Below are 10,833 nucleotides of genomic sequence, written 5' to 3' on the forward strand. Positions count from 1 at the left end.
TAATGTAATATCATGTACCCACTTTAAGTATATTGCCGAATATACTTAATCATACATACACCTAACCAAAACAATTTCCTAAAATCTTTATATCATTTATACACTAAGCCGAATACTCTCACCAAGTTCACCTATATTCTTCAACAATTCCTTCATTTATCAAACACATATTCGGCTAAAGAAATGGCAATTTTAGCAACCTTCGATTTAGTACTTAACTTTTACCACATATCAAATAACTCATTTCCTTACTCATGTGACCACGTATATTCGGTCATGCATACACACATAAAATCAATTTGGAGACTCTATCAATCCAACATACATTCGGCACCTTCATCCACCATTCTACCAAGCATGTAATATTCAAACACAACCAAACTCACATTCGGCCCTAGCTCATAACAAGGTAGCCGATTCTTTTTATAGTTCAAACACTCCTCTATCATCATTCACCTAACTTTAACATGAAACAACAAAACTCACCATTTCTCATCCAAATAACATGAACAACAACCATTTCTTGAACACTTTCTCATGACCGATTGCTCATGTTATCAACAAGATTCAAGTTTTGAACATGGGCTATTTAGAACTCAAGTCAATTACTAAAACATGCATGCATCTCAAGGACAACATCAAACATACCTTAGTCTAGCAAATCACCATAGCTGATTTTCTCAAGCTTTCCCCTTCCTTTCTTTCCTCTATTCGGCCAAGGATGTTCAAGAATGAACACTTTTTTTTTTGTTTTCTTTCTTCAATTCACGGCAACAAGGGGGTATGGATGAGACCATATTATTTTTTTTTCATCACCCTTCCTTTCATTATTTAATCACCATGCTCATTATTTTATTTTTCTTAACATACATCACTAGCATAACATGTTGGAGACATGTTTCCACCCATAGCATGGCCGGCCACTATGCTTTAGTTTGGCTAATTTGACATGCAAGGACAACACTTTCCCACTTTAATACTATTTGGTCCTTACTTATTTACCTATCATAATTTTCCAAGTCTTTCAACTAGATCCTTTCAAGCAAAATTCACATTCCTAATATAAAATTAAAACATCAAATTTTTGTACAAGTACTATCACACATATAAGATATGCAAATAAAATTTTAACTAAATTTTATGACTCGGTTTTGTGGTCCCGAAACCACATTCCGACTAGGGTCGAATTAGGGCTGTCACATTCACACTCTCTTCCGCACGAGTCATACCTTAATCCCCATTATCTTATCTTGTCAGCTTATAGTTCATCCCTTTTTGGCAGTCAATACTTGATGCTATGATCAAGCTATGGACTTGCTCAGCGTGGTCCCATGTGAACATCCAAGTGGACTTTTTTGGTTGCCATAGTTGAATAATAGTCTTACATCTGAAATCCTATATTAATGTTCTGATGGATGTTCCCGTGTTTATTGTCCCGACAGACTCTATATGCTGCCATAGTCAAGCTATGGTCTTACTCAATATTCGCCATGTTTATCGTCTTGGCGAACTTCCCCATGTTTAATATCTCGACAGACCACTCGTGTTTAATGTCCCAGTGGACTACTTTGTGTTAAATGTCCTAGTGAACTACCTCTCTTCACTGTCCCGATGGACTATATTGGTTGCCATAGCTGAGCTATGCTCTTACACAATAGACCACTTTTAAGGTGTTGCCTCGTAGGACTGGAAACACAAAAATATAGGTGTCGCCCCGTAGGACTGGAAACACAAAAATATATATACTTTTTCATGCCCTTTTTAACTCAAATTCATGCAGTTTTGGTGTAATTCTTGTCGAAACATGCAATATAATTAAACATAATCAAATTGTACTTAAATTATTAACATATTGAATTTTAATTAATTTTATAATAAATTTTGATTTATTTTTGATAGATTTGCACATAGGGCGAAAACTAGCTCGGCAGACACTACTAGAAAGCGCAAAAGCAAGAAGCGATTTTTCAGCCTAAAATGGTCCAAATTATGAATATTAATTCATAATATAATTAATTTTAATTTTAATCCAATTTATTTTGGGTTAAATAATTATTATTAATTAAATTTTAAAAGGAGGCCCAATTGTGCTAAACCGAGAGACTGATCTAACCGAGGAAATAAGCTGCCCAAAACCATCCTACATGCTGACCCAATCAGCTTGTTTAGCTAATTATTTGGCTTGCAAAATAGCCCTTGAAGTTTCCTTGAAATTGCATTTAAACCCCTCCACTTATCAAGCTTTTGTAAATTTGACTCTAGCTAAATTTAGCAAGTTTGAAAGCTTCAAAATTTCCACATGTGCTGATTTTTGCTATTTTTAGCAGCCTATACAACCTATAAATACCCTATTGGTTGCTCATTTGGAACACACCTCTAACACCTTCGTTCTTCACACTTCTCTCTTACTTTTTCTCTTCAAAACCTTCATTTGTTCTCTATTTTCCCTTCCATTCCCTTGTCGATTTCCCCTATTGGAAAAGTGTAACACCCATAACCCGAGTTCGACACTGATACCGGGTACGAGGCATTACCATTCACAAATCATATACAAATGTACAAGTCGGATCATACAAGCCCATTAAAAATCAAAACTTTTTTGAACTTTGCCTAAAACTTCTTATCATGGACCTACAAGGCCTAAAACATCTTTTGGAAACCACTCGAGACCAACTCGGGTCCTTTAACCAACATTAGGAAAATGACTTTTGAAATAAGGCACACGCCCGTGTGGAACTTGAACATGGTTGTGCTATTGGTCCGTGTGGCGACATAGCCTATGCATCTAGGGACACACCCGTGTCCTTTTCCTGTGTGGATTTATTTTTCAATTCTAACTTATAGGGGTTTTCACACGGCTTAACACACGCATGTATCCATGGCCCGTGTCCCTCACGCAACCTCGACACGCCCGTGTCTCAGTCTATGCCCAAAAACCTTGACATTTTGTTTTTGACGTCAACAACCCCCTAAGGGTCACACGGCCAAGGCACATCACACGGCTGAGACACACAGCCGTGCCTCTACCCGTGTGTTTGCTACCATGCATATTGACATATAAATTTAACGTGCAGGGGACACACAGCCGGATAACACGCCCATCGGGCTGACCGTGTGTTACACACGGCCTAGACACACGCTCGTGTGTCTACCCGTATGGACAAAATAAGGCTATTTACCAAGCCTTTTTGCCACCCTTACTTGCACTACCTATATAACATCTAACATGACAAATCCACACAACAATACAAGGTCTAATCAGCCACACAAGGCATTATCTCATTCATGCAATTTATTCATCCATGAAAATATCATCATTTGCATATATCAATAATGAACATTAGCCATTATCCAAGGCTTTATACAAAATTAAGGGATTCATCCCAAGCCAACACAATTGGCCAAATTAACATTGACACAAAACTCAAAAGTCTAAGCCCTATACATGCCATATTCAAAATAATAAAACCAACTATACCAAGTGCTTCGATTGATAGTGTGATCAATGCCTCCAATGTCTGATGATCCTTGAGCTAATTAGGCAACACTATAAGAAAATGGAAAGGAGAGGGAGTAAGCATAAAGCTTAGTAAGTTACATGCAAATAAATATAGCAACAACTTTACCATTCATCATCATGCTCATAATACAAAAGTAGACATAAGCACAACTTACTCATCACTATCTAATACAGTTCATATAGCATATATTGAGCTCACATCTCATACATTTCAAATAGGTACCTGTACCACTCAAAACATAGTTATACTTTTCTCGTTTAACTTAAACTATAACTTTCATCGTTGAACCATTTGGAATGCTACTGGATATTCACTAAGCCTTAAACATAGGGTATAATGCGGATGCCATGTCCCAGTCATACTCTTACACTAGCTCATCCATCAAGTCGATGCCATGTCCCAAACATGGTCTTACAGACTATCGAAATCGAGGCCGACGCCATATCCCATGACATGGTCTTACACTAGCTCTCACATATCCGTGCCAATGCCATGTCCCATACATGGTCTTACACTGACACATCTCGTAGCTGATGTATGTCCCAGACATGTCTTACACTGGTTTACATCTCGAGGCCGATGCATGTCCCAAACATGTCTTACGCTAGCTCTCGTCTCAATGCCGATGCCATGTCCCAGACATGGTCTTACACTGGCTCTCATAATGTGGCCGATGCATGTCCCAGACATGTCTTACACTAGCACATAGATAACCCGAATGTCATGGCATGAATATCCGATTTATTTCTTAAGGTTCAAATAGGATTCTACTATCTCAATATTCATCATACATAATCATTTCCAAAAACAAGCAATTTATACTATATCAATTCAAACACATATAATAACAATGTAGTTGTATTATTTACATGCAACTTACCTCGGTATACAAAATGTAGGCGACTAGCTCGACTTAGTCCGCTAGCTTTGCTTTTCCCCAGTCTAGGCTCGGATTTTGTAATTCTTGATCTAAAATGATAGAAATTCATTCATTTCATTAGCATATTAATCTAGACACTCGAAAATTCATGATTGGGCAAATTAATCATTTTGCCCTTAGACTTTTACAAAATGACCATTTTACCCCTAGGTTCGAAAATCAATTTTTATCTTATTTTCTCACTAAAAAAGCCTAGTCGAATACCTTTTATACTAGAAACATCCCACTATTCTCATTATTATGCACATGTAACATCTATTTCACAACTTATGCAAAATGGTCCCTAGTGAGGGTTTCTATGAAAACTACTTCATAAAAGTTGTTTATTTCACAACCATAACTCATATTCTTCCATAAAATTTTAGAAATAAACATGTCGACTATCATGGCAAAACCCTAGACTTTCAACCATTTTGCAAAATAGTCCCCTTGTTAGAAAGCTCATGCTACAAGGATCTTAAAAGTACAAAAATATTTAAAAAAACCCTCAAAATCACTTACTTGCAAAGGCTTTAAGTTGATGAAAATTTTCAAGCTTCCATGGCCATTTTCTTGAGGGAAAATTGGTGGAGAAGGAACAAAAAAAAAGATGATAGCCTTTTTCTTAGGTTTTATTTTAATCAATTTAGGCCACCTAACTTTGACTTTCTCACCCTTTTTTCTCCCTATGGCTGACCACCTCTATTTTAAGGGTCTACCTGCCCTTTAAAGACCCCAAATTTTGGTTCTCTAGCTATTTGACACCCTTAGCTATCAAAATAGGACTTTTGCACTTTATGCGATTTAATCCTTTTTCACAATTAAGCATGAAATCGCTAAAATTAATCCACCAAAATTTTCATGCACTCGAATAATCATGCCACAACACATAAAATAATTTCAAATAATTTCTTTGACTCCGGATTCGTGGTCTCGAAACCATTATTTTGACTAGGCCCAAAATCGAGCTGTTACAAAAAGAGTCCTTCAACTACCATTGGTAGCAACATTCAAGTGCTCGTAGAAGCCTCAATTCAACAAGAACAAGCGGAGAAGGAGGAACGGTGTAACAACCTGTTTTATGTAAAATCAGACCAGTGGTTTCGGGACCATAAATTCGATTTTGGAAGAAAAATTATTTTTATATTGTTTTATGGTCTATAGTATGATAGTAATGTCGTATAAAAAATTTGTAAAGAAATTTTACCGATTTCATGTTTAATTTGATAAAGAACCAAATTGCACAAAGTGAAAAAGTTGAGTTCTAATAGCTAAAATGATTAAATAGCTATGGAATTCAAAATTTGAGGTCCTTATATGGCAAATAGACCATTAAAAATGCTTAGTGGTTAAGGATGATGATTCATCCATGGAAAATAAAATAAAGAAAAGGATGAAATTGGAAAGTGAAATAATAAAAGATAAAAAAATAAAAAAATCATCATTTATATCATCTTTCCCAAATTAAAAGCATGGAAACCCTAATCATGAAAATCTAAACTCAAGCCAATTTATTTTACTTTATTAGGTAAGTATTCTTTCCCGTTTTAATGGTTTTTATATTTCTGAAATCGTAATAGCTTAATCTAGCTATCTTGGGGATTGATTTGCAAATTTATCAAGATACTAGGGTTTTGACATGGATGAAAATAGATGAATTATGAAGTTTTATGGTAGAAAATGAAAGGTTGTTGATAGATAAACAACTTTTGTAAAGGGAATTTTGATGAAATTATGATTTAGGGACTACATCATAAAGATGTAAAATTCATGGAAAATTTTTGAATTTTGTGAAATACATAGGCTTTAAATATTATATGAAAAATTTGGTTAGGCTTGGAATAAGGATTAAAGTTCATGAATTTCATTTTTCGAGCCTAGGGACGAAATCGTCATTAATTAAAAGTTTAGGGGCAAAATGGTAATTTTAACTAAGATGTGAATTGAATTGAAATGAACATGAATTAATGTTAAATTCATTCATATAGATTCAGATAGACCAAATTTGAAGTTAGAACGAGGAAAAAAGAAAATGTCAGATTAGTAGATTTTATGTACGCGAACATTTGTCAAGGTAAGTTCGTGTAACTAAATTATGTATATTTATATGGTTGAATTGAATGTTGTGTATGTAATTTGTATAAATTCCATATACAAGAAATTGATTACATATCTGACAAAACCCGATAAATATTAAATCCTGTTTGAATAATGGAATTCGATGGATACAGGATTTCTCAAATTGGTTGTAGTCCTGCATATGTTGCGGACACACCACAGCTCCTACGAGCATCCTATTATAAGCCCTCTCGAGCTTGCCGTTATATGGTTCCTGCGAGCATCCTTATCGGTAGTGGTCTTGCATGTGTTGCGGACTACCGCAGCTCTTTCTAAGTGTCCTGTTATATGATCGGTTGTGATCCTGCATATATTGGGGACACAAACGCAGCTCTTTCTGAGCGTCCTGTTATATGATCGGTTGTGATCCTGCATATGTTGCAGACACAAATGCATCTCTTTGTGAGTGTCTTACTATGGCTCGCTTGAACTTCCCAATATATATGGCTATCCGGAGCTCCCGTTACATGGCTCTTTGTGAGCTTCCCGATAGGATTTTCGTGAGCTTCCTGATTAAAAGTTCTTTGTGAACTTCCTGATTATGGCTCTTATAAGCTTCCTATTATATAGCCAGAATAAGCTTCCTGATAGACTCTTTGTGAGCTTCCTAATTAATGGCTTTTTGTAAGTTTCTTGTTATATGGCTCGAGAGAGGGTTTCTCGATCATGTGCTTTAATGAGCACTCCCTAATATGAATTAATGGATTTTTGATTTTTTTTACTTCGAGTGTACTACCTGTGTATCCATCGATGTTGTCAATGATTCAACAGGCAAAATCCTGATATGAGAAAATATGAACACGAAATGAATTATTAAACATATCTGCCTGAAATACATGAAAATGGTAATACATGATATATGGAAATACGAGATAATGCTATATGAACATGGAATTTGTTTGATGAATATGTTCATCTATGATTATAGATTTGTACACCTCGATCGTACTACCCGTGTAACCATCGACATTTCGATTGACATAATGGGCAAAGTTTTGACATGAAATAGCTTGAACTCAAAATTCATTATTATGAAAATGTACTTGAAATACATGGACATGATTTGTTATGTTATATGAATACATGATGTGGAAAGCATATTTATATGGAAATCTAATAACCCATACATATTTCTTGATATTTGAATGAAATATATGATTAACAAGGATGATAAAGATATGTGCTAAGGCTTGTGATCAAATTGGTTGAATGTGTCTTGCATGTTTATCTTGAACATGAATGAATGGTAAGTTAATTACCATGTTATACGAACTTACTAAGCATTTCATGCTTACTCTATTTTATTTTCCCTTGTTCTAGAGTAATTTGGAGGCTCGTTGGATTGGAAGCTTGGCAGAGATCACTCACACTATCCATCAACCCATTTCGGTATATATATGGTAAATCAAATATGGTTATAATGACATCTATAAGTTAATTGGCCAATATCGACATATAAATGCTTTAATTTTAACTAGCCATTGGAATGATTTGTGATGGATATATTTGGTATGTGTTTGAAATGGTTGATTGATAGAAATTATATTGGCATATTGATGATTTAATTAAGTTAGCATATTTGATAAGATATACATATATGTGAACTTGGTAATTTAAGTAAGTGTGTTTACTTGATTATATGAGGTATTATATCATGTATAGGGCTTGATTTTGAATTAGGATAAATGACCTATAATAGCTTGTAAATGTGTTAAATGTTGGTGTAGGAGGATGACAAAATGGGGTGAGAAATATGGCTCAAAAAATAACTTATTTTCCTCCATACAGGTAGAGACACGGGCGTGTGTCTCAGCCGTGTATGATACACGGCCTAGCACATGGGCATGTGACCTGGCCGTGTTTCCCCTGCATCTTTAAAATTTCAAAACAGAATGCCTAGGTTTTTACACACAGCCTAGCAGACGAGCGTGTGGCTTAGCCATGTGACCCAAGTCAGAGGGTTACACGGCTTGAGACACGGGCATGTCCCTTTGGCCATGTGAACCACATGGCTCGACCACACGGGTGTGTGATCACTGCACCTAGGAAAAATTTGAGATTTCGCAAAAACTTCTGAGTACCCAGTTTAGTCCCGACTCGTTTCAAATGCATGTTTTAGACCTCGAGGGTTCATATAAGGAACTTTATGATTGATTTCAGATATGAATACTGTATGATGTGGAAATCTATTATTTGATTTGTAAATTTTGATAATGCTGTGTAACCCTATTTTGGCGACGGATTCGGGTTAGGGTGTTACAAGCGAAGCAAACTAGTCAAGCTTCGGAGAAACACCAGATTTGGTTCTAGTTTCCTATCCTTTAATTTTTATTTTTTTTGTACGAATATTTGTTTTGTTGTTATTCTAAATTTAATTAACATGGCTTAAATTTAATTTGTGTTAGGTTGATTGCATTTCGCCCAAGTTATTAAAATTATGCTTATGTTGTTATAGGTCTTGCTAAATTGTTTGATTAAGTAAAACTTGATTAAGTTAATCTTGCATTATTGTTGTAAGGTAACTAATGACGTAATTATTAAATCGTGTTGAAATTGTAATTAATGGAAACAATACTTAATCAGTGCATGTTTAATCATTTAAGGTAGCTGAAGGTTAAATTAGCAACTGTATTAAAAGGTACATTAGCCTTGCATGACTGGCAAGATTATTGTGATTAAGCTGTTTCAATGCAGGTATACATTGTTACCTCACTTAATCTTTTACTTGCTTATTTAAATTGATTAATTGTTTGAATTAACATAATGATATGTTCAAGTGATTAGTTAATTTAGTAAGTCTGTATGTGCTATAGTTAACAAATTACCAAGTTGCCATGAATTTATTCGTAACAACATGAACACTGTTTGAGTAATATTAAGTTAAGAAATGTAATTGATCTAACACAATCATGTAATCTTGATTAAAATCATCTTTTGAAATTGTGCATTGGAACTTTTATTTTTATTTTATTTTACTTAGTTAAATTTTAGTTTTTAATTACTTTATCAAAATTAAAATATTTTTAATCACCAAAGTGTTTGAATTTCATTTCATAAATAACTTTCTTTCACAGTCCCTGTGGGTACGATAACTCGACATTTACTTGTCACTTTATTACTTATTGCGATTGTGTACACTTGCACATTTCTATTGTTCCAAGTTTTTGGCGCCGTTGCCGGGGACTGTTTTAAAAGTCAATATTTGTGAATTTGTTAATTTTGCATTTTGGTTTATTTTTCTGTTCAATTTTAACTTAATTAATTTTTTTGTGTTTTTTTAGGTGTTTATGAGTATTGATTGAATTATTGATTTACTTCTTGTAGACCCTGAGATTGAAAGAACTTTTCGACAAAGAAGAAAACAAGCAGTTCAAAGAAGGACCGAAGAGATGAAATACAAAAATTCGAATCAAGGAAATGGAGCAAACCTTGCTCAAAATCCTATCCTTATTGCTGATGATAGGGATAGAGCTCTAAGACAGTATGCTATGCTAGTGTTTCATGATATTAGTTTGGGTATTAGGAGACCTGAAATTGAGGCACAACATTCGAGCTGAAGTCAGTCATGTTTTAGATGCTTCAGATAGTGAGCCAATTTAGTGGAATGCCTACCGAAGATCCTTACCTTCACTTAATACTGTTTACGGAGGTGAGTGATTCTTTCAAGTTAGCCGGAGTAACTGAAGATGCACTATGATTAAAGCTATTACCATATTTGCTAAGGGATAGAGCTCGAGCTTGGTTGAACTTATTGCTACCAAATTCCATTTCCACATGACAAGTGTTAGCAGAAAGATTCCACATGGAGTATTTCCCTCCTAGCATGAATGCTAAGTTGAGGAACGAGACCACTGCTTTCCAGCAAATGGATGACAAGTCCTTGTATGAGGCATGGGAAAGGTACAAAGAATTATTATGTAAGTGCCTTCATCATGGAATCCTTCATTGTATCCAACTTGAGACATTTTATAACGATTTCAATGCTCACACGAGGATGGTAGTGGATGCTTCTGCTATTGGTGCTCTCCTTTCTAAGTCGTATAACGAGGCTTATGAAGTCAATGAAAGGATTGCCAACAACAATTATCAATGGCCAACCAATTGAACAACATCGGGAAGATGAGTCACTAGAGTTCATGAAGTGGACGCTCTCACTTCACTTACATCTCAGGTATCCTCAATTTCCTCAATGCTTAAAAATTTTACAGCTAATGGGTTTAATAATTTTGCAGCTCAGCCACTCAATCAATTTGAAAATATAGCTTGTGTCTACTG

The 10,833-nt window shown here is 35.1% G+C and overlaps 1 non-coding gene across 1 annotated transcript; it reads right to left on the minus strand.

The window, feature by feature from the left end:
* Nucleotides 1-10,390: 10,390 nt before the first annotated feature.
* LOC121213436 (small nucleolar RNA R71) lies at nt 10,391-10,497 on the minus strand. Its single transcript, XR_005908818.1, has one exon. It is a non-coding gene; the product is annotated as a small nucleolar RNA R71 (small nucleolar RNA).
* Between the last annotated feature and the right edge of the window lie 336 nt (nt 10,498-10,833).

Source organism: Gossypium hirsutum, chromosome A13, assembly GCF_007990345.1.
Source record: "Gossypium hirsutum isolate 1008001.06 chromosome A13, Gossypium_hirsutum_v2.1, whole genome shotgun sequence".
Classification (NCBI taxonomy): domain Eukaryota; kingdom Viridiplantae; phylum Streptophyta; class Magnoliopsida; order Malvales; family Malvaceae; genus Gossypium; species Gossypium hirsutum.